This window comes from Cryptomeria japonica, chromosome 2 (genome assembly GCF_030272615.1).
Source record: "Cryptomeria japonica chromosome 2, Sugi_1.0, whole genome shotgun sequence".
In the NCBI taxonomy this organism is placed as follows: Eukaryota; Viridiplantae; Streptophyta; class Pinopsida; order Cupressales; family Cupressaceae; genus Cryptomeria; species Cryptomeria japonica.
This window is the reverse complement of record NC_081406.1, coordinates 61064429-61076666: the sequence shown is the minus strand read 5'-3', so window position 1 is coordinate 61076666 and position 12238 is coordinate 61064429. Positions and strand designations below refer to the sequence as shown.

General features: G+C 30.8%; 1 long non-coding RNA gene across 1 annotated transcript; it reads right to left on the bottom strand.

Moving 5' to 3' along the window:
* Positions 1 to 7345: 7345 nt before the first annotated feature.
* Positions 7346 to 7785, bottom strand: LOC131873682 (uncharacterized). Its single transcript, XR_009371610.1, has 3 exons — positions 7714 to 7785; positions 7540 to 7611; positions 7346 to 7437 (listed from the first exon to the last, which is right to left on the bottom strand). It is a non-coding gene; the product is annotated as an uncharacterized LOC131873682 (long non-coding RNA).
* Between the last annotated feature and the right edge of the window lie 4453 nt (positions 7786 to 12238).

Here is a 12238-nt window from a genome sequence, read left to right as displayed (position 1 = left end):
GTATTAATATATTAGAAAAGGATATTGTTTTTAGTTTCTTTTGTTTTGCTTATTTGCTTTGTCTTGTTTTCTTCCATGATTGGTTGTTCATTTTAAATTGGAAGGAAATGAGTTGTTAAAGAGATTGAAAGAGATTAGTTAAGGAGATTGATAGAGATTGAGGTATAGATAAGGACTAATTAAGTATTAATATGTGAAATCATTTTATAGTAGTTATAACAATGATATGTATAGCAAGTAGTTCATAGTAAATATATAGGTTTATGGTAGAGTCCATATAACATATTTATTTTAAAAAGTATAGGTTGACTTAGACTTCAAGCTAATTTGAAAGCTGATTTGTTCTAGATGGTAGATGATCTCATTGTTTGTCATTAGAATAATCTAGAAATGAGAAGATAATGATACAATCTAGAAGAATATGTTAGAGTGAAGCCTTCAACTATTTTAAACTGGAAGGAAACCTATTGATAGAAGGTTGATAGGAATTAAGGTTCAAATAAGATTAATTAAATATTAATATATTAGGTGGGGATATTGTTTGTAATTTCACTTTGTTTGTTTGTTTGTTTGTTCTATCCTAGTTTCTTTTATGATTTGTTGTTTTTTTTACTCTTAACTCATTATGAAGAGATTGATTCTTTTAACTATTAAAACATTTTAAATTAGAAGGAAGTAAGTTGGTGGCAAGATTGATAGGGATTAAGGTATGGATAAGGATTAACTAAGTATTAATATGTGAAATCATTTTATATTAGTTATAACAATAATATGAATAGAAATTAGTTCACAATAATTAAATAGGTTTCATAGCAGAGTGTACAAAACACATTTGTTTTAAAATTATAGGTTGATTTGGACTTCTAATAAATTTAAAACTTGATTTGGTTTAGATGGTAGATGTTCTATTTGTTTGAATTAGGAATAATCTATAAATAAGAAGACTGCATGATACAATTTAAATGAATATGTTAGAGTAAAGCCTTGAAAACATTTTAAAAAGGATACAATGACTTGTACTTTGCTAATTTGTAAATTGATTTGTTCTAGCTGGTAGGTGATCTCTTTGTTTGTCTTTAGCATACCATATAAATTAGAAGACGATGATACAATCTAAAAGGAATATATTGGAGTAAATCCATGAACTTGTAACACATTAGTTTTAAAAGTATAGGTTGACTTGGACTTCTAGCTAATTTGTAAGTAGATTTGGTTTAGATGGTAGACGACCTCTTTGTTTGTATTTAGAATAATCAATAAAAGAGAAGACAGTGATTACAATCTAAATGAATATTTTAGACTAAAGCCTTGAAATTGTTTTAAAAAGGATAAGTTGACATGGACTTTGCTAATTTATAAGTTGATTTGTTCTCCTTGGTAGGTGATCTCTTTGTTTGTCTTTAACATAATTTGTAATTGAGAATAGAATGATACATTACCAAGGGGATATGTTAGAGTAAAGCCTTGTACTTGTAATTAATAGATGAATATAATGTTGGCAGTGAGCCAGCATCCCTCGCGGGGATTCACGACATGGTTTAACAACCTCTTATGGATTCCATAAGTCTAGTGGTTGTATCGGGCATTGTCAGGTCGATATTTTAGTGCAACGACAACCGTAGCTTGTAACAAGTGGTATCAGAGCTTGGTCACAAGTTCGAATCATGCAGGCCACGACGAGTGACACTGAGAGGGGGATTGTTGGCAGTGAGCCAGGGTCCCTCGCGAGGATTTGCGACATGGTTTAATAGCCTCCTGTGGATTCTATAAGTCTATTGGTTGTAGCGGGCATTGACAGGTCAATCTTTTGGTGTAAGGACAACCCTAGGGGTCAGTGCAAGAAGATGAGTCCACTTTTTGGCCAAAAAGTGGAAGTGTTTTCCCTGTTTTTCAGATTTTGTCTCACTTGAGCTTAAATTTTGAAACACTTAGAGATTGAATCTTGAAAAAAGTCAGTAATATAAAAGATAGCTCTCTGAGTGTACTTTTCAAATATGTAATTTATTTTAATACCCACATAATAAAAAATAACTTTTTGAATGAAGTTCTAAAAACTATGTTTTAAAAATGCCTGTTTCAGGACCATACCATGCATGTGTATGACCCACACTTTTTGACACAATTAAAATTATTTTCTCAAACCGTTTTGGGAAATGGTTTGTAACACACTGAAGATTGATGAGCATATTTTTCTGTATTTTTTTTTCAAATATTTTTGTTTTAATTAATTTTTTAATGACCGTAATTATCTTTTTAAAAATTTGACGTGTACGACCCACATAATTTGACGTAAACTTAGTATTTTTTGAAAAAAAAAAATTTAAATTGAAAAGAATTTTGTGTAGATTGATGACATATAATTTTTTTTTCAAAATTCATTAAAATAAATAAGTTATTAAATTAAGAAAATTAGTTAATATTTCAAATTTATGACCCTGATTTAGTATAAATTAAATGAAAAATATTTAAAATAATCAATTTTTAAATTAATTTACATATTTAGAATCTAGATAGTATAATCTGAAATGGGTTTCAATTTCGTATAAAAATTCTTTGATTAAAGGCACGTAAACTATTTCATTTCATCATATTTGTGCTTTCATTCATGGAGCTTTGAATTTGCAGGTTCATGTCTCAGGTGTGGCCATCCCAGGCCTATCCTGGGCCTAATCCCGAGGCAAGTGGCGGGTTGTGAATTCAAATTTTACATAACGAGCCCCCGTTTTATAAACGGGGGCCCGTTTCATTTTCTGCCCGTTGGATTTAACAACGGGCCCCCGTTTTAATAACGGGCCCCCGTTATTTAAATAACGGGCCCCCGTTTTATAAACGGGGGCCCGTTGTTAAAATAACGGGGGCCCGTTATTAAAATAACCGTTGCTGTAAAAAAAAAAAAGATTGCATCGATTTACTACAATATCATTGAAATCCGTACTGACAGATTTTTTACATCATTTGGCAGTACTTTTTAATATTTTTTACACGATTTTTTGAAGACAAGTTTGTAAAAATGGGTTCTAAGCAACGTCAAAAGAAAAAAAAGAAGACAATGACAGTGGACGAAATTCAAGCACAAAGAGAGAAGGAGGCAAAACGCCAAAGAGATCGAAGATCACAACAACGGCAATTGAATAACACTTTTGAAGCATGTAGTTCAGTGCCCGTTGTAGATGAGACCATTGAAGACATCATGATGGATGCAAAAAATATAGAACCACACACGGGTATGACTGTTGATGCAAATGTTGATGTGGATGCGAATCCTGGTATGTTTTTAAATCCTGATGACTATGATGCCAATCAAATTGCTGATTTAAATGAAGCTGGATATAAATTTCATACACCAATACGAAAAGAAATAAAAATTGAAAATATTACACCACCATCTCTAAAAGAAAATGAATGTAATTTGTTTACTATTGATAGCAATGTGCTAGATAATCTTAATGGGTTAGTTTCTTGGAGACAAATCAGAACACATGCAAACAGATTATATAAACAATTTTTCTATAATAAAAAGTTAGGATTCCAATGTCAATTAATGCTACAATTAATAAAAATGTTAAAAATGCGTAAAGTCATGAAAAAAATAGGTATTTATGCAAAACCAAAAAGAAAAGATGAATCATATAAGCAAGTTGTATCTACTGTTGCCAGTGCCATCGATTCTATAGGAAAAACAAGTCGATCTAAAGATAAGAATGCAGCACGTAGAGTTATAACGACTGCTATAGTTGACAAAATGATTGTTAATAAAAGAATGTTAAGTGATATAAGTGGCTATTTGAACTTACATCGTAGAACCTTGTCAAGAGCGGCCAAAAGAAGAGACACAATTGAAATTGATCCACTAAACCATTGTTGGAGTTTTAGTGGTAGACTTCAAAGGTTAGACATGAAATTAAATGATGAAACTAAACAATTAATTACAAAATTTTGGCATGATAACACTAGAGTTTCATCAAATGTTAGAGATGTTTTAAAGTTAAGGGTGGGATCAAAAATTCGTGATCCTCATCCAAAACATCTTCTTGACATGACTCAAACTGAATTCTTTAAAAAATTTAGTGATGAATCTGTGTTAATGAATTTACGAATTAGTCAAAGATCATTTGAAAAATGCAAACCCTGGTATGTTAAAATCAATAAACAAAGAATATCTTGTTGTTGTAAAACTCATGTCCAGTTTCGTTACTATTATGATGTTTTTCGATATATTCGTTGTATGTTGCATGGTAATGATCTTGTGCAGGATTGTGGTGTTTATGTTCCACCTGAAACTATAAAAGATTTTATTGGAAGTTTATTTTGTAAACCACCTAATGAACAATTATTTCTTTCCAGTTCATGCATTTATGGTCTTTGCAATTTATGTGGGAACTATTCTTCGATAGGTGAATGTTTGCATGAACATGTTTCATCTGAGTTTGGACAAAAAATGGTTGATGTTAGGAGATTTAAAAATATAGAATACCCTCTAAAGGATGGAAAGATGGGGAAACGTTTAGAATTGATTACAGAACAGAATAGTGTGAATGCATTTATTAGTGAGTTTAAAACTCATATTGTTCCAAAATATGTGAAACATTCCCAACATGCCCGATGGCTTGATGGACAGTTTCGCATATGCAAGAACACATTTCCAATTGGAACAATAGTATCAGTTGTGGATTTTGCAGAAAATTATACTCTAAAACCACAAGAGGAAACTCAATCACAATACTACAACTCAGTGCAAGTGGCCATATTTGTGCACATTATATATAGACATGACCATGACAGTACAGAAGATAACAGAAAAATTTTGAGGGAGTATCATTTCTATGTTAGTGATAATCGATTACACTCTTCAGAGTTTGTCCAACATTGTTTCGAGGTATTTTATGATAATCTTAAGGAAAGAGAAATTGACATGAAACAACATATGATATGGTCAGATAACTGCACTGGACAATTCAAAAATGCAAGAATGTTTTATTGGCTATGCAAAGTTCACAAGATAACCAATGTCCAACATTTATGGAGTTTTTTTGAAGCGGGACATGGTAAGGGGGAACACGATGGAGCCGGTGCCTGTATAAAAAGAGCTCTTGCTAGAGAACAATTGAAATTCAAGGATGCAGTGAAATTCAGAGATGCTCGTGCAGTTGTAGATTGGTGCAATTCAAAGTTGTCAAAAGGATCAACTGAAAACTCTGCAATTCGACGTTTCTTCTGGTTGAAAGAGGAAGATAGTATTCCTATTCGGCATGATTGTAATACCATCATTGGATCAACTAAATGGCATTCGTTTAAGAGTTCTAATTCAAACACATGGACTATATTCACAAGGCAACTTGCTTGCTTTTGTCAGTTTTGTGTTTCCGGAGATTGGGAATTTTGTGAGAATAAAGAATGGGTTGAAGAATGGCAACAAAGATCATTGACACCCATAGATGCAAATGATCCACATGAAAGAACTGATGAAGATATGGATCAAATGTTTGCATCAAATGACTATGATCGCATTTCAGATCTTATACAACAAGGTAAAATTATTTTTGAAATTTGTTTTGATTTATTAAATAGTACATAAATTTATGAAATCTTACAGTGTATATTTTTGTTTTTATTTCTCATTAAATATTAAAATAAAATTGTTTTGTGCATAGGACATGTCTATGTTGTTGTTGCACCAGAGGACAATGAAGAGGGGACAGAGTATTGGTTGGCTCGATGTGTAGAGCCAAAACATAAGCTAACTACTCCTCGAGTAGATGATGATGGTTATGACTATCCAACAGGATCTGTGGTTGTTGTTGGCACTTGGCTACGCAAATATCTAACAAGAAAGAATGGATTGCCCGCATTTGAAGATTATGAATTAGAGAAAAAGATTATACATTACTCACATTTGGTAGTGGCAACTAATATAAAATTGGATAGATATCGTGGCAGGCCTGCTAATAAACAATTATGGACTCTCTCTATGGAAGAGCATGAGACAATTATAGATGCTTTGCAAAAGAGAGAGGATACAGATGGTATAATAGAATGAATATCAAGTAAGTTATAATTTGAACCCTTAATCCACCTCCCTTTTAAAAGTCGCGATGCATATTATATATAGTATTTTAAATCATGAATCATAATTACAAAATCTAATCTACTAAAATTTTGTTTCAGGTCTACCACAAGTAGAAGGCATCAATGAAAACAAAGTTATTTGTGCATACTTTATGTTTCATTTTGAATAATTACAAGTAAGTTAAATTTTTGTACCCTTAAGGCAAATCCATTTGTATTTTAAATTCAATGTATTCTGATTATAAAAACTAATCATATGTATTTACTTTTTCTAGGTCTCTCAGAGTAGACTTGGCCTCAATGACTACTATATTGTTTGTGCATACTTTATGTTGTATTTTAAATTCAATGCATCCTGATTATAAAAACTAATCATATGTATTTTTTTTTCTAGGTCTCTCAGAGTAGACTTGCCCTCAATGACTACTATTGTTTGTGCATACTTTATGTTGTATTTTGAGAGATATAAATCCTTATTATTATAATTTAAATAGACTATTTATTTTATTTTAGATATGTCTTCTTGATTACATTTTGTGTACAATATACATAAATGAGAGACTACTGGTCAAATTTATGAATGAGATAATTATGTTTTAATCAAGTTCTATTCATTATATTTGTTAAATGATACTTTTTGATTTAGAATATGTTATAATTATAAGATATGTTTCGATACTTAGTTCAAGATGTATGCACATGTAGTTTATCTAATCACAAGAACTATTTAAATAAAATTCCAAAAATAAAATTACAAGTCCACATAATGCCTATAAAGTTGTTTAAGCACAACTTCCATAAATAAAATTTCAAGTCCACATAATATATAAAGTATGCGCAAAATTTCAAGTCCACATAATTTCAAGTCAATATATATGATCTAATGTGCACATAATTTCAAGTCCACATAATATCTAATGCGCACAATACACATAAAGTATGCACATAATATATATGATCTAATCCTATTATGAAACTATCCATATATATAAAGTATGGGTGTGCACGTGTAAACAAATATGTAAAGCCCGTAAAATAGTACATATCAGAGCCAAATAAATAGTAAAATTTCAAGTCCACATAATCCATATAATATCTAATCCATATATATGTCTAGATGGTAACATGATGTTCACTCCACATAATATCTAATGTGCACAAAATATATAAAGTATGCACAAAATATATATGATCTAATCCTATTATGCAACTATCCATATATATAAAGTATGTGCACGTGTAAACAAATGTGTAAAGTCCATAAAAAAGTACATATCAAAGCCAAATAAATAGTAAAATCTAAGTGCTATCATCAATAACATCTCGTGGTCTCTTGTCCCCAGGACGTGGTCCAGATCCACCTGTCTCATGCTGTACAATAAAAAAATAATATTAAAATATTACTTGAAATTAACTATTAAAAGAATCATTTATCAAATATAGTAGAATTCGTAAATTAAGTTACAAACTTACCATATGCTCATCAGATCCTGTAGCAGTATCTCTCTTGTCCCCAGGACGTGGTCCAGATCCACCTGTCTCATGCTGTACAATAAAAAAATAATATTAAAATATTACTTGAAATTAACTATTAAAAGAATCATTTATCAAATATAGTAGAATTCGTAAATTAAGTTACAAACTTACCATATGCTCATCAGATCCTATAGCAGTATCTCTCTTGTCCTCGGGACGTGGTCCAGATCCACCTGTCTCATGTTGTACAATAAAAAAATAATATTAAAATATTACTTGAAATTAACTATTAAAAGAATCATTTATCAAATATAGTAGAATTCATAAATTAAGTTACAAACTTACCATATGCTCATCAGATCCTGTAGCAGTATCTCCTCTAGCAGTATCTTGTGCAGTATCAACACCAAATGCAGTGCTAGCTAACTCCTGTACAAGGTCAAATTCAAAGTGTCCAATTAAATCTTAAATTAAGAGTAAAAATAAGATCAAATTAAGTATTACATATTAATACCTCAAAGGATGTCGATGTGCGTTCAAATTGGCTCTGATCAAAATTATGAGGATAACCTATCCTAATGGTAGTGTCCACCTGCATACATGCATTTAATGAAATCATATTTAGTGAACATATATATGTGTACTAAATAATTTCAAGTAAAGTTACAATATTGTAAGAGTTCATATTTAAGTTAAGAATTATAAGATACATACCATAGATGGTGTCACAATAGTCAGACCCTCTTCTTGATGTGATGTAGAGGGTCCCTCATGACCTGAATCCTGGAGAAAGAAGCATTCAATGTATCAACATGAAAATTTATATAATATACGACGATAGCATATTAACTTAAAAAGATCTAGTACAATGTCTAGATAGAAATTTATACTATACCCCATAAGGTGTGCCGAGTTGTCTTCCAGTAGATGCAATATTAACTCTAATATTAGGCGTAGTCCTTATCTACATAAACAAAATTTATTTAATGAAGTATTAGATTGTATAAAAAAAGAGATGCACTTAGTTTATACCTATATTTAATAAAGTACATAAAAACATTGACATGTACATGTATATTATATATATCTATACCTGGTCAAGATGAACATCCGAGCAAAGAAAATCCATATAAGATGTCATCATACTATCATCTGCTGCATCATGCTCATCTAGAACTGAAGTAGATCCTGCAGCAGTAGTAGGACCTACACACGTCTCATGACAACTCGAACACATATGTGGCATCCATCGAGGAGCAGATGCCATGTGAGCAGCTTGCTCACTCAGGTTCCCTGTGAGGGAAGTCAAAGCATCTAATGTCGAAATGAATGATGTATTTTGGACATCTGCAGGAATCGATGGAGCAACAAGTGGAACTATGGGTGGATCCGGTAGGGGATTATTACTCCGTGCCCCTAATCTATGCTGTGGCATTCCATGACCAACACCCTGGAATGACTTAATATCAAAATAATTTGGTTTTTGGTTCATTACAAACTCACAGTATAATTTCTTCAAAAAATAAAAAGGGACCTCATAATTACGATGTGGTGGATAATCAAAAACCATCCACCATCTATCCCAAAAGTATCTAGCCATTTCTGGATGCACACACCACCTAATTGAAATTCTTTTCTGGTTAGGTTGCATTGGTTCTCTTGTTTTTGGGTTGGTAAAATATGGACATAAATGAGCTTTGGTTATTTTCAAATCTGTGATTTGTCTATAAGTTAAACCATCGGCATAAAAATCACGCAACTCTTGTCGTCGTCTATGAAATTGATCTAATTGAGAATCAACAGATCTAACTGACTCGACAACAGTTTGCATTGATTTTGCAAACTCTACAAGATGGGGTGGCGTGACTTGATCATTTTGGATAGCAGCAATGTTTTGTTCAATCACTTGTAGGTTTTCATTAATTCGTTCTCTTAAACGAATTTCATCCAATCTAGGGGGTTGTGGTGGTGGTGGTGGTGGTGGTGGTGGTGGTGGTGGTGGAGGAGGAGGAGGAGGAGGAGGGGGTTGTGGTGGGGGATTTTCACCTAATAGTTCATCTATGTCAAAAACATCCATGATGGCAAAGAACTCCTGCATATATAAAGATATACATGAATTATATACAACTCTATGTCAAAGAAGAATCTATTTTACTAAATTAAAAAAAAACATTTATAAATAGTAACATTTCTATGTTGTTGAATGAGATACACATGAAATATATAATATAATATTGAACTTAAAAAAATATACATGTACATACTATTGAATCTTGAAATATAAAATTTGCGCATAAAACTTAATAAAAACTTTCAATGAAACATCATAAATCTATTAGAATTCAATTACGTAGTTTTGAGATAATTGTCATCAATTCATATTACATTGATTAGTCTTCAAACAATCTTAAAAAAAAACTAATCTCCCATGACTATAAATGACATACTTAAAACATATTATATTCTAAGTGGTTGTCATGTAAAGACAAAACATCAAAACTTTTGAAGAGTTAAGCATATTTCACCATTAAATTTCTCCCATAATCAAATCTACACAAGATTATAATTTACAAAAGGTCTTCAAAAAATATTATTTCCTATAAATCATTTATTATAAAACTCCGCAATCATTTGTTTTCATATATAATCTTTCTATAAAATTTAAGATATCAATCCATACACAAATTCTCTTACAAAGTTCAATAAGAAATGAAGGATAGAGGATTAAATACTAAGATTGTTTTGAGAGATCAATGGAGTAGATTGATTGAAAGGATTGTGTGCATTAGAAGCTTCCAAGTGGCAACTTAAATGTTTGGTGCACATGAGGAGTTCATGATCCAAGAAAGTTTTGAGGAAAAGGTCTTCTTAGGGGCGTATACACCAAGATGTTGTAAAAAAAGGTAGCCAAATGACCAAAAAAGATAAACACGAGTGCGTTATTGGGAAATTCATTTAACGCATTTGAGGTCTTTTTTGTAGTGTTTTTTTCTTACACTATACTAGGCTTGTTTACACTATCGTAGGTTCATTAGGACTATCCTAGGTTCATTAGGATTGTCCCAAGTTCATTATTGCTTTCTTAGGCTCATTAGGACTTTCTTAGGTTCATTAAGACTGCCCTACATTCATTAGGATCATTTGAGGCTCATTGGGACTTTCAAAGAAATGTTGCTCTCTCATTAGGCAAGGAGGATATAGACCCTTTAGGTTCTCTCATGTTTTATAGACATTTGATAGGTTTTAAATTCGAAATATTCATTAATGGAGTTAGTCTAGTGTTTCTTGGTTAGTGAGGAGGATCAGTAGATGTACATCATTAAAGTTTACATAAGGGTTGCATTCAAGTCTTGAAATATTCCATCTCTTGTTCAAATATATGTAAGAAGGGGAGAACATTGGATATATTACATCATTAGATAGTGGATATAACCATTAAGTTTTAAAATTAATTAGCCTCAATAAAAAAATCTCAATTTCTATATATTTCATAAATGCATAATTAGATAAATTATTACTTATAAATAAATCAATATGCATTTCTTTCAAAGAAACAAGAAACATACAAATAATAATAAGTTGTGATCTATATATCTAAATATGAAAATAATTCCATTAAAACTTTTACCTAGGTTAAGCATAAAAGTGATAATAAAACATAATCACCATGTTTTATTTCAACCTTAAAAGTAAAAGAACTCTACATATCCTAAAATTAGGACTTAATCACATCAAATAATTCTAATATAACTCAAAATACTCCTTCAACATATAAGATGATCTATGCTAGATGGCCATGTCTTACTTTCATTCCATTTATGGATTTCTTACATAGTAATACAAAAAATAACTTTCATCGAAATTAAGCATCTTTAACCATGAGATTATATATATCCTCAATTGTATATTCAAAATACTTCTTGGGAATTATATTTTTCAAATCTTTCAGATGTATATATAATTAGCACCCCATTTAGAAAACTCATTATCAATCAACATTATAAATCAAGAATATTTTTTATTTTGTATTAATGAATTATATATTTGGCATATTAGCTTCCTTTATGAACCTATGTAAACCAAACTCCAATTTTAGTAACTTATCTAGTTTTGCTCTAAAATTGTGTCCATAATTGATCCTTTTATACCATCACATGACATAATAGGACCTTTATGCCATGACATGGCATAAACCTAAGCCTAAACTTTCATATCTAAAATTTGAAAAACTTAATGTTAATTACTTTTAAGGTTATACTAATTTAGTGGTAACTTTTGTATTGCCTAATGAGGATTAAGAACAATTTAGGTACATATGTTCGGTTTTATGTCAATTTCATTTTCGAACATTTTTGTTTTTGTTTCCATTTCATTTTTGGTTTTTTGTTTGTGTCGATTTCATTTTCGAACGTTTTTGTTTTTGTTTCCATTTCATTTTCGGTTTTTTGTTTGTGTTGATTTCATTTTCGAACGTTTTTGTTTTTGTTCCCATTTCATTTTTGGTTTTTTGTTTGTGTCGATTTCATTTTGTTAATTATCTAGGTTTGGTTTTGGTTTCTAAATTTGTTGATTACGGTTTAGGGTTAACTGTTCAAAAATATTTTACATCAAAATCAAGAATTTACAAATATAAAAAATAATTTATTTATATGCTACTATTAAAAAAAACTAAAATAATAAAAAAAAAACTAAATAA